The sequence below is a fragment of the Thalia democratica genome, chromosome 9, assembly GCF_965202585.1.
Source record: "Thalia democratica chromosome 9, ktThaDemo2.hap1.1, whole genome shotgun sequence".
Taxonomy (NCBI): Eukaryota; Metazoa; Chordata; class Thaliacea; order Salpida; family Salpidae; genus Thalia; species Thalia democratica.
Window position 1 is genome coordinate 9,590,634 of NC_139173.1, and position 20,385 is coordinate 9,611,018.

Here is a 20,385-nt window from a genome sequence, read left to right on the forward strand (position 1 = left end):
TTTCCTCCTTCAGGTTTTTAGTACCTTCTTTGGCTGGTTCAAAACATTTTTCTCTGCCGTTTAGGATTTTTGCTTGCTAAAGCATCGGAAGTCCTTTTTGAAACCTTTTAGTCAATACAATATTATGAAAGTTTAAGCTCTCTATTTTTTCTTGGAGAAATTTGGTTTTAGCTTTGTGTTCCCTTTTAAGGTTAATAACTGCTTCTTTGTTGTGGACATCTTCTTCTGCAACGTTTGTAAAAAGATAGTTGTTTTTATTGGTGAGCTTTTCTACTCCAATAGTCATCGTTTTTACTAATTTATTGACCTCTTTAACTTTTCTTTCTACGCCCAAAACTTCTTAATTCATGTTGCTTTTAACTGCATTTAGTTTTGAGTTTAGAAATTGAAATTTCCGCAATGATACTTTGGTTTTAAACGTCGTATTTTTTAGCTTCATCTTTTGTTTTTACTGATTTTTTTGTTCAGACCACTTGCAATTGGATCCCTATTCTTTTTTCTTCGTGGAATAATCTCACAAAGAAATTTATGTGTACTTACAATTGTAATGGGTGTGCAATTCGTTTTTTTTTTAGAAAGTTTTTGGACTTTAAATTTTACTTTTTTTTTACGACCAAAACTTTCTTATTAATGTTGCTTTTAACTGCTGGCAGTCTCGAGTTTTGAGCTAGAAACTGACATTTCTGCAATGATGCTTTGGTTTTGAACGTTGTATTTGTTCACTTTATTTTGAATTTTTCGTTTTACTGAATTCTTTGTTCAGTCAACTTGTAAATGGAGCAATATTCTTTTTATTCGTTGCATTTCAGTTTATCTACATTATAACACAAAGTAGTTTATTTGTATTCACAAATGTATGTATAAACCATCGTTTTGGTCTATTTAGAAGTTTAGCTTTTTTTAGTATGGAGATTTAGCTTTTTTAAGTCTTTAAGAGTTATAAAATTATTAATTGTTATATTTACCTTTATTTTAAAAATTTCGATAATTATGTTTCTTGCACTATTTTTAGATTGTGATTTGCTTTAATCAACAATAGAAATTTCTCATTTTAAGTATCTTTAAGAACTTAAATAACCATTTATTGTCAAAGATTCAACAAATACAATGTTTCACTCTTGTACCAAACTATATAAGATCATCACTTGTTAAAATAATTCTGAAAAAAGTTTTCGAACAAATACATGGAAGGTATCATTAGTGAAAATTTATTAAACTTATTTTAAATGTAACACAAAAAGGCGTTAGATCCTAGAGATCCTGATAAGATAAGCTTATCGGAATACATACCACAGATGTTTTTGTATTAAAACTTTTTCCGACTAACGGCGTTTCACTGCTCTCAAATAAGTTTAAGAACAGATAACGGAGTCTCTTCTGAAAAACAAAATTAATAAATATTCGTATTTAGTACACATAATATCGTCTTAACTAGTTTAAATACTTTGTGGGCAAACAAAATACGAACTTGATACACATTTGCAAAACAATTAGATTTGTATCTTGTGAACTTTGAACTTTTATTAATTTACAATTTATTTAACGGCAGAAAAACTGCTTGAAAAAATTTGTTTAAGGACTTGGTGCACGAAAAAGACTTTTGATTATCGGTTCCTACACCGCGGATACAGTTTAATATCTTGTCTGGGATATTAAAAAAAGTTACAGCAAAATAAATCTGATATTAAAGTTAATTACAGTTTCCTTACACGTAAGGCATAAGAAAATATTATAAAGTAGAAAATAAGAAAGCAATAAAACACTTATACTTTTTGCTTAAATGCCGATAGAGTAAACAGTTTAAAAAGCGTGCTATCTTGCGTTTAAAACTCGGTATTTAAACAAAAATTCAATCAAAGTAATTATGGAAAAACATATTTGTATTTAAACAAAATTTATGAGGTTCAAATGAACATTGTATTATTAAATATATGAGATTTTTACGAACTTATAAAAAACTCTCTTTTTTATAAAAAAATAACAAATTTAGTTTATTAAAGAATACGTCTCAATAAAGTTTTCAATACGATTTTGAACTGTTACCTGAATATCTATTATTTTTGTACTTTTAAAAAGAACTGAATTAATTTGAAAAATTATTTGTTGAAGTTTTTAAGAAACAATGCATGCAAAAACTATTAACTTAATTTAAAGACCTACTAGCTATTTCACAAACTTTGCGTAAGATAAACTAATTTAGTTACTATTTCTAAGGCGCAATGAAATGAAATATTAAAACGCAAAATAGAGTAGAAAAGTTTATTTTAACAAGAAAAAAAGTTAACCATTGTTTGACTAAAAATGTTTAAAACTATTGTAAAAAATAATATTAAATGTTTTTAACTTTATTAAACTGCCATAGATCTTAATTAGTTACTTAAATTATTACATTTAAAAAAACCTTCAAAAAGTTGTTTACTAATTAAACCTTAGTAAATGTACAATTTTGAATAAATAAAACTTTTATTTAGCATGACCAACTATTACATTCGTACAATTTAAAATGTAGAAGGTAACATTTAAACAGACACTTTGAAGATATTTTTGCGAAAACATTATTAAATTTTGTAGCATAAAATAAAATATTGATTTAAAAATTTAAGACAAAATTAATCTAGTTTGTAGCAACATTAATAATAATTCATTAAACGATAAAGTTTTTAAGGTTTAACTAAAAGTATTCTAAAAAAAGATAAATTTTTGCAACAATAAACGTCTTAATTTTAAAAACTGCATAAACAGCTAAAAAACAGAAAATTCAATGAAATAACTTATGATGTACAATTGCAACATCTGAAAATATTTTTTTAAAACAATTTTCTAATATTAAGTGCAGGCAGGCTTTAAATTAAAATAAATAATTGTAATTGCCTTTTTTTTAAATTGATACATAGAAAAATTCAAACTTTAACTTGAAAAGAAAACAAGTAATAATATTTTGCTATATGATACATAGAAAAGATTTTATCCAAAAAAAAAAAAAAATTTTAGTAGGATTAAAGTTTTTATAAAACCTAGTTTTTAAAAGGTAACTAGTTAGTTAGCAACTGTTAAAAATCAGCTCACAATTTGCTTTTTGAACAAAAGCTAAGAATATCTTTTCCTCTGTTATACTGAGTAAGTGGCAACCGTGTACCAAACATTATTTCACACAGCTTAAAGCTATGAGAGATTTTTTTTTAAGATCTTTTGCAAATACATAAGAAAAATTTGAACTAGATGAACAAAGTGCTTGATTTTTTGTTTTAAGATTCCATAAAAAGTGGATCCAGTTTGTAGTAACTTTATTAAAATGTCCAAATTATAAGCTTATAAGCAACAGCTCATAAGAAGTCATTGCAATAAGTTGTAATGAAAAAGCATAGTGTTACATAATCTGAACATATTTTGCTAAGACAATATTTTAGTTCTAAAACAAGACAGATTTGAATATTTTATTTAAAAATTCAATAACTTGTGATGAAAACTTGAAAAATATGTTTTTTCAGCTCAATTTAGTTTTCTATTATTAAGTTCAAGAAAACTTGTGTACATATGAATATAAAATCTTTTGAAATTGCTTTTTAAAAAACAGTTGATATGTATAAAGATTTAATCTAAAATTTGATGTGAATAAAAACATTAATATGAAAATTTTCTTTAAAAAAAACTTATAGATAAAAAGATTAAACCAAGATTTCATATAAAAACTCAAAGTGAGAAAAAAACACTTATATGCAACACTTATCGTTTTAAAAATCAAATTTATAGAAAACTAGCAGGTATTTAAAATTAGTACACAGGTTAACTCAATTTTATAATACAACTTTAACAAATAAATCAACAGTAAAGTGCAAAAAATTCAACACAATATTAATTAAGCAGTATTTTTGTTTATAAAAAAATCTATTTGTACTTCTGCCACTCCAAAACCACATCTATACGATCTTCGCTTTTATCACTTCGATGTACTTAGGGTTTTCCGGGTCCAAAACAGATTTAAATCAAACACCTCCATCAACGACACTAGCGATCGATCTCTTCCTCTTTGGAAGAAACAATCTCTATTTTCGAATAGACAATTTCGAAAGATTGTCCCAACCTTCAGCAAGTTCCAAAACCTCCTTCTGGGAAAGCACGCGCTTCTTTCCATGTTGGGGAATTACCAAATTTGAAAGTTTTATTGATGCTGGGTTGCGCCAAAGACTGAAATAAAATATTATGAATTAAAAAAAAAAATAAAACAAAAGTAATCTTAATTATTTACATAAACTGAAGACAGTGAAATCACATTGATATATTACAGGCGCCAAAGTTTGAAAAGTCTGTGAATTAAAACATTAATTTGAAGAAAAAGCAAGTGTTTCTTCAGATTTATGAATTTTACGCAAGGAGATACATGATACAAATAATGTTTGAATAAATTTATTTCGCTAAGAGTGTTGTAATTTAAAGCAAAATGTATTTTTTTTATTTTTATATCAGGGTTGCCGCTCTTTGAGCCAAAAAATCTTCCATGAGTGACCAAAAATTTCCCTGAGTAACCTTAAGTTTCCCTGAGTATTTTTCAAATCTTAAAAAAAAAAATTTCTCTTCTAACACAAATTATTAATACCTCATTCTCATTTTTCTTCTTTAACAATAAAAGGAAGGTTGTATGTGTATGCTTCTGCATTAAATTTATGAAAAAAACTGTTTTCAAAAACTCAATCTTAAAAGGTTTAAACCAATTAAAACTGTTTTATTTTAAGACATCTTTAAAAAAAGGGGCTATACCAAAGTTTGTTATATATGAATATTTGGTTCTATTCATGCAGAACTTTTTTGCAATTTCACTATCAGGAAACATGGTAGTGAATAAAGTGTTATTATTATCGCAAGAGTTTCCTGACCAGTTTTCTTTGGTACACTTGAGAGCCCAATAAATTTCAGCAGCTGTTGAAGAAGTTGCAGCTGATATACTAGTTGAACTATTAGCCCCACCAAAATAAGAAGTAATTGCATTATTTTTACTCTTAGAGGCTTTCAATTTAAGATGTTTTTTCGACATACTGTGCGATTTCAATGCCCTTATACCCATGTTGGATAAGGCCATTGGTGTATCATCACCACACCACTTACATTTAAACTTCTCTTTGTCTACATCCTCAAGTAACCAATCTTTGAAGTCTTCATGGTTAAGCTAACTTTTTTTAAACAAGGTTTTAAACTGTACTTTACTCTTATACTTAAAAAAGCTTTTAAATTAAATCTGCAAAAAAGTTGTAAAGTATATTTAAACATTCACACTAAAAATTAATTACCATTACTGCTACTACTTTTGAAATTGTTACTATTTATAAACAAAAATTTAACCTCTATTTTTTTAACAAAAGTAATACAACACTAATCTGTATTCATTTTAATTTTTTTACTGAAAACAAGTAGTTGTAAACAAATAACAAATAACTTTATTATTTAAAAAATAAGAACTAATAGTACAACATAGTGTTTTTAAAACTACATAAGTAACTAAAAATAAAAAGTTTATTAGAACTTTTCAATGAATAGTTAACAACAACTTTGATATCTTTAAACTGTTTGATTTTACTTAAGTAAATATAAATTTAAAATTTTAAAAAACTACAATGTTAATACTAAGAATATTGAAGAACTAGCCGCAAGGCTAAAAAAATTCTAAATAACCACTTAAATAATAAAAATTACTACTTTTGAACAAAATGTTGAAACTGGATTAACTAAACCTCATTCTAGATCTAGAAAAAAATTTCCCTGAGATTTTCAAAAACTTCCCTGAAATTTAGAGAAAAAATCAAAACTTCCCTGAGTTTCCCTGAGTTAAAAGAAAAATGCCAAAATTCCCTGAGTTTCCCTGAGATTTTCTACAGTTTGAAAATTCCCTGAGATTCCCTGAGTTCCCTGAGTGTGTGGCAACCCTGATTATATAAACCAACAACTACAAAAGTATTGATTATTTAAAAAGTTATCGATTTCATTTATGAATTTTAACAGCCAATAAAAACACTAGACCATATAAAAAAAAATATTTACTGTTCTGCTTTGTTGGCGCATTCTGGCTTCTTTTTCTTCAAAAAACTTCTTCATTTATATCAGAGGCAATTATAAGTCGTTCTACAAGTTCATCAGCTTTTGAGTCGTCATCCTTAAAAAAAGTTTGAAATTAATTAAGTGTCTAGCAGATCTTGCATATACATATAAAGAACTACTATCGAAAAGATTAGTTGCGCTCATGTTTAATTATATAAAACCAATAACTTGATAAGTATTCAGTAAAACAAATTTATAAAAGTATTTAAATTTTCGTAAAAAATTGTACAATTAATTGTTTACTTTGTTTTTAGTTAGGTCAAATATCGTACAAAAAAACAAAAAATCAAATAAAAAAATTCAGCTTACCACAACTCTATGAAGTCTGTATTCATTCGGACGTTAGTTAATTTTAGAAACTTCATCGAAGATGAGGATATGTCTAATAAGAGCTGGTCATCTTTTATTTAAAAATGCTTTTTAAAGCTGCAATTTTTTTTAGATTGGTTAGTTTTTAATGAAAAACTGTTTAATTTAGCGATAAAAAATTTGAGATATTTAACTCTTTTTTTTTAAGTATGTTATGTTAACAAATTTTTAAATAAAGATAGACAAGTATTCTGATAATGTTTAAGTACAGTTATAATAAAAAATCACAAGTTGATAACATTGTTAAGTAAATTTAAAAACATAACTAATATTTTGAGTCAAAATAAACTTGTCTATGTTTTTTATCAATCAATTAAATAATCAGTATATAATAGAAGTCTTTCTAGAATATCTAAGGTAAACTTTATAAAAAATATTTTTTTAGGAAAAAGTAAAGATGAAAAAAAAAACTGTTTGGTATTAGCTAGTCTTAGAAAAGTCTTAGCAAAATATTACAAAAAAGTATGTATAAACACTTTTCATTTCCAATATTTCTTCTTGTCTTTAACTTTAAAACCGCATCAAAGTTAGCTTTGTATAAAGTATGATTGTAGGCAACAAATATAGTTTTAAATACAGCTTTATTTAGATAAAAAATACTGTAAATATTTTAAAAAAAGATCATTTCAATACTTAAAACAAAATTTTACATTAATTTTTATTAATCTTGTAAAACAGTGGATACAGCTAGTACTAACAGAAAAGTATAACAATTGGACTTTAGTTATTATTTTTTTATGCTGTCTATAAGTTTAGGCAGGAGGTTGAAATTTTTTTATTTTATATATTTTTCCTTGATTTTAGTTCATTAACAAATTAACAATGACAAAAGTTTCTAAAAGACAAAAACCGATTTTAAAGTATATATATTTATTTGAATAGACTAATGTATAGGTATATATATATACTGCTCTTATACATTTCTAAGCCAATACTTTTACGCCTGCTTCTATATTTTATAAACAAGGAAGATTGGACAACTCACTAATCTATCCAAAATATTTTTTTTTAATTTACAGACGAAAAAAAGTTTCACAAAACAAGGAGTAAATATTAAAATATCTGCGTTCTAAAAAATAATCAAAACAAAACACAAAAATACAGAATATTTTCTAGTAACTTAGCTCCTTACTGGCATAGTAGATTTTTTAAAATATAATTAAACATTTGAATACAAAACACAATGCACGTTTTCACTGTAACAAATGCTTAAACCAACTAGTTTACAATCAAAGCGGCCATACAACAAAGTCTCAAAAATTATCAAACTAAAGCTAAAAAAACAAAATAAGTTTCAGTTTTAACAAGATTATGGTACAAATTGTTATGACCTTTATGCTAGGCCAAATACGAGTTAGTGATAATAATTGCTGTTGAGTTTTCTACAGTTAAAAGACAGAATTTGTTGAAATTTCAAATTATTTTTAGAACTTTTTAGTTTGTTCGGGAAAGTTATAATTTTTAATGTTGAAATATTTGTTTTGAAAACAAATGTGGTAAAATAACGTCAAATTTGTTCCAAACAATCAACTTAAAATATATTCATAATTTTTAATTATGTATAACGACAAAAAAAAGCGCTCAAAATATTTGGTCCCAGGACCTGGTGCACAAAAAATCCTTTCGGTTATCGAGTCGCATACCACTAGGATACCTTTTAACGTCTTATCCAGGACAGTATAAGTAACTTCCTTCAAGTATATTATTAGTTTTTTTTAATGAAAAGCAACTATGCCACTAAAAATTGAGTTGCTTGGCTGTTAAGCCTAAAAGGGGCTGTCTAGCAGACATTAACTTGTTTATAACTAAAATAAAACAAAGTGTTGTACAAGGTACATGGTTGGATAGAGCTGAATTATCTGTTTTGAAAACAATTTTTGTGCCTCAAGTATTTAACAATATTTTATAAAAAATCTAACTAAATTTTGCTAGTTTTCTGTTAAAAAATTACTCGAAATATTTTTTATTTTTTTTAAAAATACTACATGAAATATCTGAAACACTTATTTATAAATAACATTTATTTTTAATCCTTTAAAAATGCAGTGTTTATCAGAAAATAAGTAAAACTTTTTGAAAGCCAAAGTTTTAAATAGTTTCAGTAAGTAAAAATTATTACTTCAATTTAAAATTCTTTATAAATAGGCCTCAAAAGAGCGCTTTTAAAACCTTAAAAATATTATATATCTATAAAATAACTTATTTTGTAAAATTTTTGTTAGTTTAAAAAGTAAAAAAAGTCTAAAAATATAAGGTTAGGTTATTCACAAAAACTGAATTACATTAATTTTTTAGATAAAGTATCAAAAGTTTAAAGTTCTGTATAAGTTATCTTATTTTTTAACAATTTTATACTACATTCAAGAAAAATGTATAAAAAAATCTATGTAGATTTTTAAAGTATATTTGTGTAGTTCAGGTTTACCCAAAGTGGGCTAAAAGGCTCCCTTGGGGCCATGAGCAGCAAAGGGGCCAAAGAGGGGCCATGAGGTCATAATCTAAAAATTACAGTAGATATTCTAGAGTTGCTGAAGATTAGCAAAAAAAGGTCTTAGATGATTTTTATGGTAGTGTTTGTGTAATCTTAGTACAGGGGGCCATAGCTTTTTTAATCTCTTTAAAGAGGGCAGTTTGAAAAAAAAAAGGGAAACCCTGCTGTAGTTAAATTAGATCTTAATCTTAAGGTAACAAACTCCAATACTTGTGGATAGTTTTAAATTGAAAAAAGCAAACATTTACTACACTTCAACTTACTTAAAATCTATTATACTTGTAGTAGAAAAACTGAAAAGCTTTGATAACAATAAATCCAAAACTATTTAATTTTCTTTAGCTTTTCCTGTTTTAACTAGTTTGAGTAAAAAAAAATGTCTGCTTAAAAACCCACTGTTTCGCACAACCCTTAGTAATACCCTAGTTCAAAAATCGTTACTTCTAGTTACACCACTAATAGTTAAACATAAGCTTTTATCTCCTACAAAGTATATAGAATTATCGTTATCTTTAAGTTCCTGTGAATATTCTGTCAAGAAATACTGTGCAAAGTTACAGATCCAGTAAAATTAGCAATACCTTGCATACATGCAAATTTGACAATGTCAATGTAAAACCTATAAAATATTAGCGGTACTTGTTAATACAGCTAATAAATAATAAAATGATTGAAATAATTGTTAAAATAGATAATAAGTTTTCCGTATCACCATTGAACAAAGTCAAAACAAAACTGATAACTTTAATATGAATAGGAAGTTTGTTAATTTTTTCTACTTAATAATGAAATAATATACTTTTAGAGAATCAATTTGACTGTTTTTGAAACATGTATAGTTTACTGAAAATTTAGTTGTGTGACGAAAATAAGTAATTAAAATATTTATTATGCTTATTTTTTCTAAAATAAAAGATTCAATAAAGTATGCTAAAAGTTCAGGAAACTGAATTTATGAACTCACTTAATAATCAAGTTTTAGATAAATGTTGTCATTATATAACTCTACAAGTAAAAATTAAATTAAAACTAGTTTTCAAGTAAAAAACATGTTTTTATAACCATAGAATATTTCTATACAAGTGTTTATCATATAACTCAACAGAATCAAAAAAAATAATACAGTTTTATTTCTATACAAATACGTGTTATATAACTTATTAGAATCCCACGAAATAACATATTTTGATTATTACAGAACATAAAAGAATATTTATAAAAAACCCAAACAAACATTAGGTCATAAATTAACTTTGCTTAAAATAAACGTACAAACAGCATTATACGGATTAAAATATACCAAAAAAAATTCAAACAGTTTTACAAACAATTAAGTTGTAAAAATGAATTGGTGATTTACATTTAATTGTGTAGTCTAAAAAATACCTTTAAACAATAACTTTGATCGACTAATACTTTTTGTATTAACTTGGCGGCCAATAATGAACTTAATACTTTATTTTAGTGTACTTAAGCCCATGAGGTACTTGTCAGCCAGAAAAAAAAACAATTTTACATAATAAATAAACTTAGTGGTAAGAACTTACAATTAAGCTTTTAATTTTATAATTTCTTTATATTTAAGCTTTAATTTTGTATACTTTTTAATATTTTGATTTATAAGTATTTTTATATTAATTACTTTTAGAACTTTAAACAATGCTGACCGCTGGAAATTTTTCTGTATAGTCTTATATAAGGTGTTCTACGAGCAACTGTTTAAAAAAGACTGGCCTTCAATCTGTAAAAGGCCCTTTATTCATTAAAAAATATCTAAGTTTTGAATAAGAATCATAACTGCTCACAAGCTTTGTTTCTATATCAATACCAGTGTTTACTTTTAAGAATATAAAAATTATTTTTTTAGTGTAAATTAACATTTTCGCTGTCACTATATTCGCCTATTTGTATATCTCCTAAAATACTGAATTTTAATTTTGGAAAATACCACTTTAAGTTTTTATGTTATGTTTGATGCTTTTAGGTAGAGGTCTACTACAGTAGAAAGTACTGTTAGCTTTTGAAAATGTTTATAGGTATAACTAAGTTGTAATCAAACCAACTAAAATCTATTTAGAACAGGATTATTTAAAATAGGCATTAAAATCTGCTATAATCTAAATAAAAACAAAAACTTGCACTTAATAGTTTTTCACATATATATTTAAAAATGAATATGCGTTGATTAGTTGTTAGTAAAGTTTATGTTTCTAATAAAAATAAAGCATTACAAAAAAAAGTTTTAACTTTAAAAAACTTTCATTTTTTAGTATGCAAAAATTTTTACCATCTATGAACAGATTGTTTTAAAAACTTTAAACAAAGCTAAAGTTTAACATGATTTAAAGTGTTTAAGTCCTAAAAAATAAAAATAATACAAACTTGATATACAACAAATTTGTTTAACGAGAAACTTATAAATAAAACTAAGAACTTTTTTTTATAATTTGAAAAAATTAAACGTTTATCTTAACACAAACGTAAATTGAATTTAATTTATATAATTTGTAACCTACTTTTTTTTAATCTACTATACTCATTTGTAATCTACTATTTTGACACTTTATTTTTATTTTAATCACCACAATATTCAATAACTTAAAATCAAATAATACTTAAATTATTTGATAGTATTCCAGTTAATGTTTAATTACTGTACTTTTTTTTTTGGTGACAAATTTTCTTTAACTGCAAATAGTTTTATATAAAACGATATAATTAGTTTGTTTATAAAACTTCAATTGTAAAAGATTACAAAAAGTAAAACAGCTTTACATTTATTAAAAAATTTTAAATACTTTTTGTTTAATACTTGCTAAGTTTTAATTGCATTTGACTTTTCAATTTTATAAAATTACAATAGTTTACATTTCAAGTAAATATTCTTCTTACGTTAATTTCTAGCAACTATCAAGTGCGAAGCGCTAAATTCCAACTTAGGCACAACTACCACCCAAATCAACTCCAAACCGCACAATTCTTACTCTAATCAATTCCTACAGTATAGTTGAAATTTATTTCCGCAAAAGTCTATTAACAGCGCTAAATTGCGACCTATAACACTTTTTATTAATCAATCATCTTCTGTGAAGTACAAGTCTGTTGATTCCGGATAAAAAGTTTAAGTTTAAAGCTATCTGAAATAGTACATTTGACCAAAATTACAAAAACGACTTGTTGAAATTTCAACAACTTGAAAAAACTTAAATTGAGACATGCTCAATATTCTAAAAATGTTTAACTCTTTTGCACTTAGGATGAACTTGCCTGCCTAGTTTTTAGACTAGGTACGTCTACTGTTAGTAGGTTACACCGAAACTTTAAAACCAGCATCATAAAACACATAGATCCCCTGAAAACTGGCTAAAAAAGTTTTTAGACTTTTAAAAACTTACTGATTGGATTTACATCTTCAACGTTGTCCTTTCTGGTTCAAGGACTAAATTGATCAGTATTTGTCAAAGACGAGCAATGAGTTTTAAAGAGCACTGCAGCAGGTCAGTGTCAAACCGGACATGCGGAGTTGCAGCTATTGCTGATCCCTACTGATTTTTATGAGTGAAAAAAAAGAAGATAAAGTACTAACAAACTCCAAAATACCAATTACCCAAAAAGTTTTAAAAAACGATCTCAATAGAGGAATGTAGAAGAACTTAATAGTTAGCTTACTAAAGGTATCCGTAGCACCTAGAAGTTCGTTTTCAGAATTGGTTTTTATTTTGAGATCAAATAGAGCAAGAGTTATTGTAACACAATTTAAAGTTTTCAAGTTATCTGCTACACAGGAAGTAACTTTTGTAGTTGATATTTTGTGTCAATACAATGACAGATTTTGAAATTAATTTAGTTTTCTTAATGACTTATACATTGTGTCACTCTGTATAAGAACTTAGTTTCATATAAAATATTTTTTGATGTTTACCACTTTGTAACTAAAAATTCAGTTTGAATAGAAATACTATAAGTCAAAAAAAAGTTTTCAAAAAGACTTTAAGGACTTCTTAGCTATGTAACTTAATATTTTTTGGATTGCATTAAAAGTTTAAAAATATTATTCTAATAATTATCAGTCATAAGTGTCTATAGCTAAAGAAGGCAGGTAAAATGCCTATTAGTAAACATAAAAAATAAACTGTAAGCAATTGAATTCCTTTTTTTGTTATACATAATTATTTATTTCATTATTTTTTTTTACTAAGCTTAAGATTAAGAGAATTAAATAAAAAATATAGTTTTATTTACTATTTATTTTAAAGAGACTACTTTTTGTGAGTTTTTTTAATATATGCCCACCAAGACTATTTTTAAAAAATTACTGCCTGAAAAAGACTTTTTTCTGCTTAATCACACCCATAACAATAACAGTTTCCATATTCCTACCTTAGATCAAAATTTGAAGCCTTTTATGAGGAATGGGTCAAACCTTCTCAAAAAAAAGTCCTTCGTAAGTCCTAGAACATTTAAAGAACATACAATTGTGTAAGTAAATACACATGAACCACAGTTAACTAACATCACAAAAGAGCACAGTTAAAAAGTTTTGTTATCAAATAACTCAATTAGGTTCTTTCGCATAAGTTGTTTCTTAGCTGAAAAGAAAGTTTGCGGATAAAAATTTTACTTGCCGGCTGCATAGGGGCCACCTGTACACTGCCTTAGGTTGGGACACGTTCAGTTCCAACCCGCGCACAACTCCCACCCAATCAAAACCGAGAAAAGCCTACAGTCCAAGCTTGAGGGTCAGGGGTAACAGTGATAGTAAATGATAAGTAAAATAATGCAAAAAAAAAAAAAACAATAATAATTAATTAATCATGGAAAATTCCTGATTGTACGAAGGTGGAAATTGTAAGTATACTCTTAGGTTATAGTTGTTTTTAATATTACTTGTGCTGTTTCTTTAACAACTTAATTTAGTTTTATTATTGCAGTCTATTTTAAAATTTTGAAATTTAATAGTGAAGAAAAGTTATTGTTAAAGGCTAAGTTGAAGTTAGACAAAAAAGATATGAATACCAAAAAACCTTCACCTTCAGAAAGACTTCATGCAAATTTAAAGCTTTCAAGATTGGCAACAAACATCAAAATTGACAAACTAAAACTTAAAAGAATTATTCATTTTAATTGATAACATTCATGAAGCCAATTAAATACATTTTGACTATAAAAGACCAATTAAACTTATAAATGTGTAAGAAGTTATAATAAAGAAGTAATAAGGTAAGAAGTTATAAATGTAACAAACACATTTCTTATAAAAGTTAAGTAAAAGTGTAGCCATGAGTAGTTTTTGTTGTGACGTCATAAGCATTGAATCGATCAGTATGTAAATAAAAGTTGTAATTATAAATGTAGTCGATCTTACTTATACAAACTTTACAAATACTTATGAAGTAACTTTGAACTCTTATTATAAGTGTAAAAGTATAGAAGTATAGTCATAAAGGACTAAAAACTTTATTATTTAGGTATATGATTAAATACTTTATAAAAATTATTCTTCATTGTAGATCAGTTACAACAAGTTAAACAACTATAAATACATAATCTAAACAATTCAAAATCCAATTAGAAGGCAGTATCTAATAGGTAAATTCAAATGTTCACTAGATGTGGTATTAATTTAAGCTGCCGCTAATTTATTTTTCAAACACTTTGAAATTTTGATGTTTAAATACTTTTGATATCTTATTCAAGTTTAAAAACATGCATAAATACAAAAACATAGAACTTTAATAGTCTATTTATTATACAAGCATATAGTTTTGTGACTGAATTATTTAAACTTATAAGTGCTTTTAGAAAGTTGGGTAACAATTTAAATAGTTTGCAACATTTAATCGTTTAAATGTATTAAAAAGTAAAATGTTATAGATACATGAATTAGTATTTAAGTTAGTATTACTTATCTAAAACAAAAACATACATTTTCACTGTAAATATTTAAAACAATCTACAGTAAGTCAAACCTTATTAAATAAAATAAAAGTGGCAACTCAGTTAACTTAATATAGAACAAAAAGTTTTTCTGCTAACTTAAAATAAAAAAAAGTTTTTTAAAATTTGATTTTTGCTACTTAATTGCTACATATGGTGTGTTTGAGCTCACCAGCACAATATTGTTGTCAGGATACTAAAGAATTTCCCTATTTCGTTATCTATACTCGTAAAGTTTAATATTCGACTCCTGTTGTTATAGTAACGTTAAAAAGCTTTTATCAGATACGAAACACTTCTTTGCTTTCACGGAAAAAGTACATACTCAACAAACTTTCTGTATAAAGACTGTTTCAACTAAAACACTGACAAAAAAAACACAAGTTTTCAACAACTGTTTTTGTCAGATACCTTGTTTTGGTTAGTAGTTCAAAATTTTCAGTTTAAACTAGCAATAATATTTGTTTTTTGAGAGACTAGTTCAAACTAAAAGTAGCTTTACATTGACCAAATATAGAAACTCAATTCAAAATAATCGACTTTTATGTACTTATAAGGTAAACGATAGTCAGTGTTTTTTATAAAAATCTTTAACAAAAGAATTCAAATTAAAAAAGCTTATGTACGTACTGTTCTTAAGCCTAACAAAGAAAAATAAAAAGTTTTTAGTACGCTTAAGGCTAAATTGAATTATACTGTATTTTGTAAAAAAAAAATGTTTATTTAGAAGCAGATTCAGAGTTAGTAGCATCTTTTCTTTACATTAAAACTAGTTATGTAGGGCTTAATAATTTTGTTAAAAAGTTTAGATAATTTTAATGTTGTCAGCATTATGATTTAAGGGCGAGTATTTTTTGTCAGCGAACTAGTTGTTTAGAAACTTAAAACGTTTTATAATAAAATTGAGTAAAAGGTGTTTGTTTTTTTTTTACAAGCCGAATTATAAGTTTTGATTTAGTTAAAAAAAATAGAATTGAAAAAGTTAGCGTTAAGCAAAATTATATACATTTTGTAATTTGCCTTGTAAACAGTTTTGAATTAAAAAAATATATTAGAAAAATTACTGCTATAAAATTAGCTTCATTTAAAGTTTCCTTAAGCTTAAATCTACTTTATGGTCTGAATAACGAATAAAACAAAAGCTTGACATTAGGCACAATTAAGCTTCATTATGTAAATTTAGCTCAAATATCTCCATAAAGAACAACGAAAAAGCACTAAATTAACTTTGTAATTATATTCAATTTGCGCAAAATTGCCACGCATTAGTACTGCATTATAAATAAGTAAGAGCAAGTTTGATTATTCATATTTAGTTCGGCTTGAAATCGGTATGATGTTAAAAACTATTTTTTAGTTAAGTTGTTTTGCTTAAAAGTAATAGTTTAGCTTGTTTTAAATTTTTCAATAACTTGTTTTGATGTAATTTACTTTTTAACTATGTGTTTACAGTGAACTTAAATACCGTTAAGTTTTTATTACAACAGTTTACATGTTGATACTTTTTACAAAATAATAGCAATATCAGTTGTTAAGTCAAATATTAGACATCAAAGTACAATTTATGTTTTGATGATTGTAATTATACATTAAGTAGAGTTGTTTTTTATTACCACAGTAAAAAACAAATTAAAAAGAAAAAAGAATTAGCCTAAGTCCTAAATGAAACATTTAAAATAGTAAATCAATGATAAATACTTTCAGGATATGAAGTTTTTATACAAAAATATGGATTTGCACAAAAACAAGTACTATACAAGTTTGATGGTCGTAGTTATGGTTTGGACGTAAGTTTTCAAACCTTGTATTTTTTAAAAAATAATTTACTTTTAAATATTTTTGAGTAACCAGTTAAAACAGTACACACTTTTTAATCATTTATAACTTTTAAAATTTTATACTTATATAAAATATAATTGTTAATTAATATTTTACAGACTAGGTCTAACTGCTGTCGGTAAGCTTCTCTTTATGTATTTATATTTTTTATTATTTATACTGCAATATTTTAAAATAAAATTATGCTACTGTTGAGTCAAGAAATTCAAACAAACTCTAACTCAATATAAATGTTTATCATAACATTAAACGAAACACAAATAATCAGCAACCAAAAAAGTATTTTGAGCAACAACTGTTGTTAAAATTTGCCATGGCAAATAAAATGTTATCAATTAATAATATTAACAGTTAATACTCCTTAATGTTTAAATAGTAGAAAGTTTTTATTTTTGTTTTAGTGTCATGGGAGCAGTGGAAAGAACCTGCAACTGAAAAAACTGAACCTGTCACTGGTTAGTAATTTAATAAATTTTTTTTTTCTACTGATGAGATAGCGCTAAATATAATTTGTTAACGTAGAAAGAAGCAAAAAGTTCTACTTTTTTTTTTCTTCGATCGTTGTTAAAGTTTATAACTACGGCCTTGGGTAAGAAAACTAGAGATTTTAAACTAAAGGATTTTTTTCAACTAAAAGCATAATCAAAACAATTACAATTCAGTACAAGTATTCAAAATATAAATTTAAGCATTTGCTAATAAACATCCTAGCTAAACAATTTCACCATGAATAATGATAACAAATTTAAACAGTATTCTTTATTACACTAACTCATGTTTCTGTGTGTTAACCCTTCAACGGAGCCCTAAGGTTGAAGAAATATTCCTCCAAAATAATTTTCTTTAATTTTATAGCTCTGTTGAAGAGTTAACACACAGAAAAATGTGTTAGCGTAACAAATAAATAGTTTTATTTAAATTTGTTGTTACAATTCAGTACACTGAGACACAGTTTGATATTCAACGAATATGTATGAGAAACTGTGTTTTTATTTAAAATTATGTTTTTTGTTCAGGCGAGAAGAAAGAAGCGTCCATTTATTTGAAGTTATTTATTTGGACCATTCCCGTTATTACTCTTTTGGACATCATATTTCAGATGTACAGCTATTTCAGCAAGGAGTAAGTATTTTTTATACATTCATTTTAACCAATTTGCATGAAAATTAATTGATTTCTTATATTTATTTATACTTGTGTTAGTTTAAGAAAATTATTTGTCTATTTTCTATGCTTCGATCTAAAGGCATTAAAATGGGTTCACTGGTGTTTTCAAAACAAGGATTTTGTTGATAAAATTATGCTAATGTCATTTATACAAGTACCAAATTTAAATTAATATTATTTTTTTTAATATTATAAAACTTTGAAATAGTTTAATAAAAGCAATTACTTTTATTATTTTTTTATTTAATTCATTTTATAAACTTATATAAGTACTTTTATGCACTAGCAATATGTTTAGCAAATTTTATTAAGTATATTTTTTTATTATAAAAATTACATTAGTAAAAACAATATGGACACATTGTTTTGAAAAATTGTTAGGTTTCTACTATAGAAATTTAAGGTAGTTAAGTTTAAAAAAAAAAAATGTTCATTTACTTTGTTGAACTATATAAATGTAGTTTTAAATTCTTTAATTTTTACTGATTTGCACACATATAAATCCATAATAAAATATTCTAATGTTTTAAGTAAAACAAGTTTTTACAATAGCTAATTAACATATTATTTCCTATTAACTGCTTATAAGTAGTTATCTTTAGTATAAAAGTTTTAGAATACTGAAAATAATTTTTTTGGAATAATCTTTTTGGAAAGTTTAATCTTTTCTAGTAATAAAAAGCATACTGAACTAAAATAAGTTGGAAAATATATAAAAAGATGCCAAAATATTTAAACAATTTAGTTTATAAGCATTTTCAGCGTATAAACTAGTAATAATAAAAAAATTGTTTTTTAACTATAAATATTTCAATATCACAAATCATTTTTTATCAAACTGTTTTTAAAAAGAAACTAATCATTGATTTTACAAGAAAACAATAAATGTGTTTATATACTCGAAACAGTCTAAAAAAATGTAAGTTAATACACACTTGAAAGCTTTTACATTTAGAACATTCATTGTGTATTTGAAATATGTTTGAATTATTACAATTAGTTTTCGCTTAATACTTTGATCTATTCTAACAAAAATTTATATTGTTTAAAGAAAAAACGAAGATACTAAAAAAAATGACGATGCAAATATTGAACGAGAAAACAGTTTGGAAAATAATTCCAAATACAGAAAAGTGGTGAAAGTATTTTCTGTTATCGTTGCGTTCATAATGCTCAGGACTGTTATCAATTTAGGCGCAACAGTTTTAAAATTGTGGTTTTTCAATTAAAAGTTTTGTGAGTTAGCTTAAAATTTGTCCAGCATAAATTTCGAAGCTACTAATTAGTTTTTTTAGAAACTATTTTATTATTTGAACTTAAACACTTTTATAGTTTTGTGCGGCGAACTCACTTAATTTTAATAAAACACTTAATTGCATACTATCGTTTACCTGTTCGCATTTATTGTTTAATTCTAAGTTTATCTTTTAAGTTTAAGTTTTTGATTTAAAAGAATAATGAACTTTAAACTTGAATTTTTTTGTTTTATCTTAGTTTAAAAGAGATAATTATGATTTATTTCACATATACCAAGTAAAAATAGTAGTTTAAAAAAAAAAAAAGTAAACTGTATATTTTTACAATAACTTTTTTTTTATATATTGTATATTACTACTTACCTTCTACGTCAAAACGTGTTTCTCTTTTTGTAACTATTTTTAAACAAATACGAAATAAATTAACACTTATCATATTGTACGAATTAATTTGTATAAACATTTAAAAGACTAAATTTAAAGACTTGTTGCTAACACGTTTCCTTAAGTTCTAGTTTTATGAGCTAATGTTTAAAAACCTAATTAAGTTTTGTAGTTTGGTTAGTTACGTAAAAGTTATTCTTAACATGCTTTTACAAAGTTTTCATTTAAAAAATTCTTAAGTTAATTATTTAAACTTTGATAAACTGTTTAATTGTAAATTCTACTCTACTTTGTTAAGATAAAAAATTAAGTAAAGAAAACAATTGTAAAAAAAATATACTATCTTAAGTTTATTTTGGACTAGTTTAATAGACATTCACCTCATAAAAAGCTAAACATTGTTTAGAAAAAATAACTTTTAAAACCCTTAAATTTAGTTGTGATATCACTAATAAAGGAAAAGTTTTTGATGGTGAATCAAGTTGTTAGGTAACGTAGCATTAAGTGAAATTTCAATATATTTTTTATATTTAACATTGTTTAAATTACAACAAATTTCAATTAGTTTTAGCAAATCATTTTAGAGATTCCTAATATACTATTTATTACTTAACGTTTCAAAAAGACCCTGAAAAGTATACTTTAAAATAGCCTTACAGCTAAATTAGTACTGAAAATTACTAACATAAAATTTTTCAACATTAATTTGAATTAACTAAAGTTTAGTATCATGATATTTTAGAAAATAAATGAAAATGTTGTATATAGAAAATTATGATAAATTGAACTTATTAAAAAAGATACCTTATAAATATAATAACAACTTTAAAAAACTAAAGCATAATTTTATTTTAT

The 20,385-nt window shown here is 25.1% G+C and overlaps 1 long non-coding RNA gene across 1 annotated transcript; it reads right to left on the reverse strand.

Annotated features, from left to right (window-relative positions):
- Positions 1-2,670: 2,670 nt before the first annotated feature.
- LOC145844419 (uncharacterized) lies at positions 2,671-6,513 on the reverse strand. The gene is made up of 3 exons (XR_014370279.1): positions 6,397-6,513; positions 6,031-6,142; positions 2,671-4,185 (listed from the first exon to the last, which is right to left on the reverse strand). It is a non-coding gene; the product is annotated as an uncharacterized LOC145844419 (long non-coding RNA).
- Between the last annotated feature and the right edge of the window lie 13,872 nt (positions 6,514-20,385).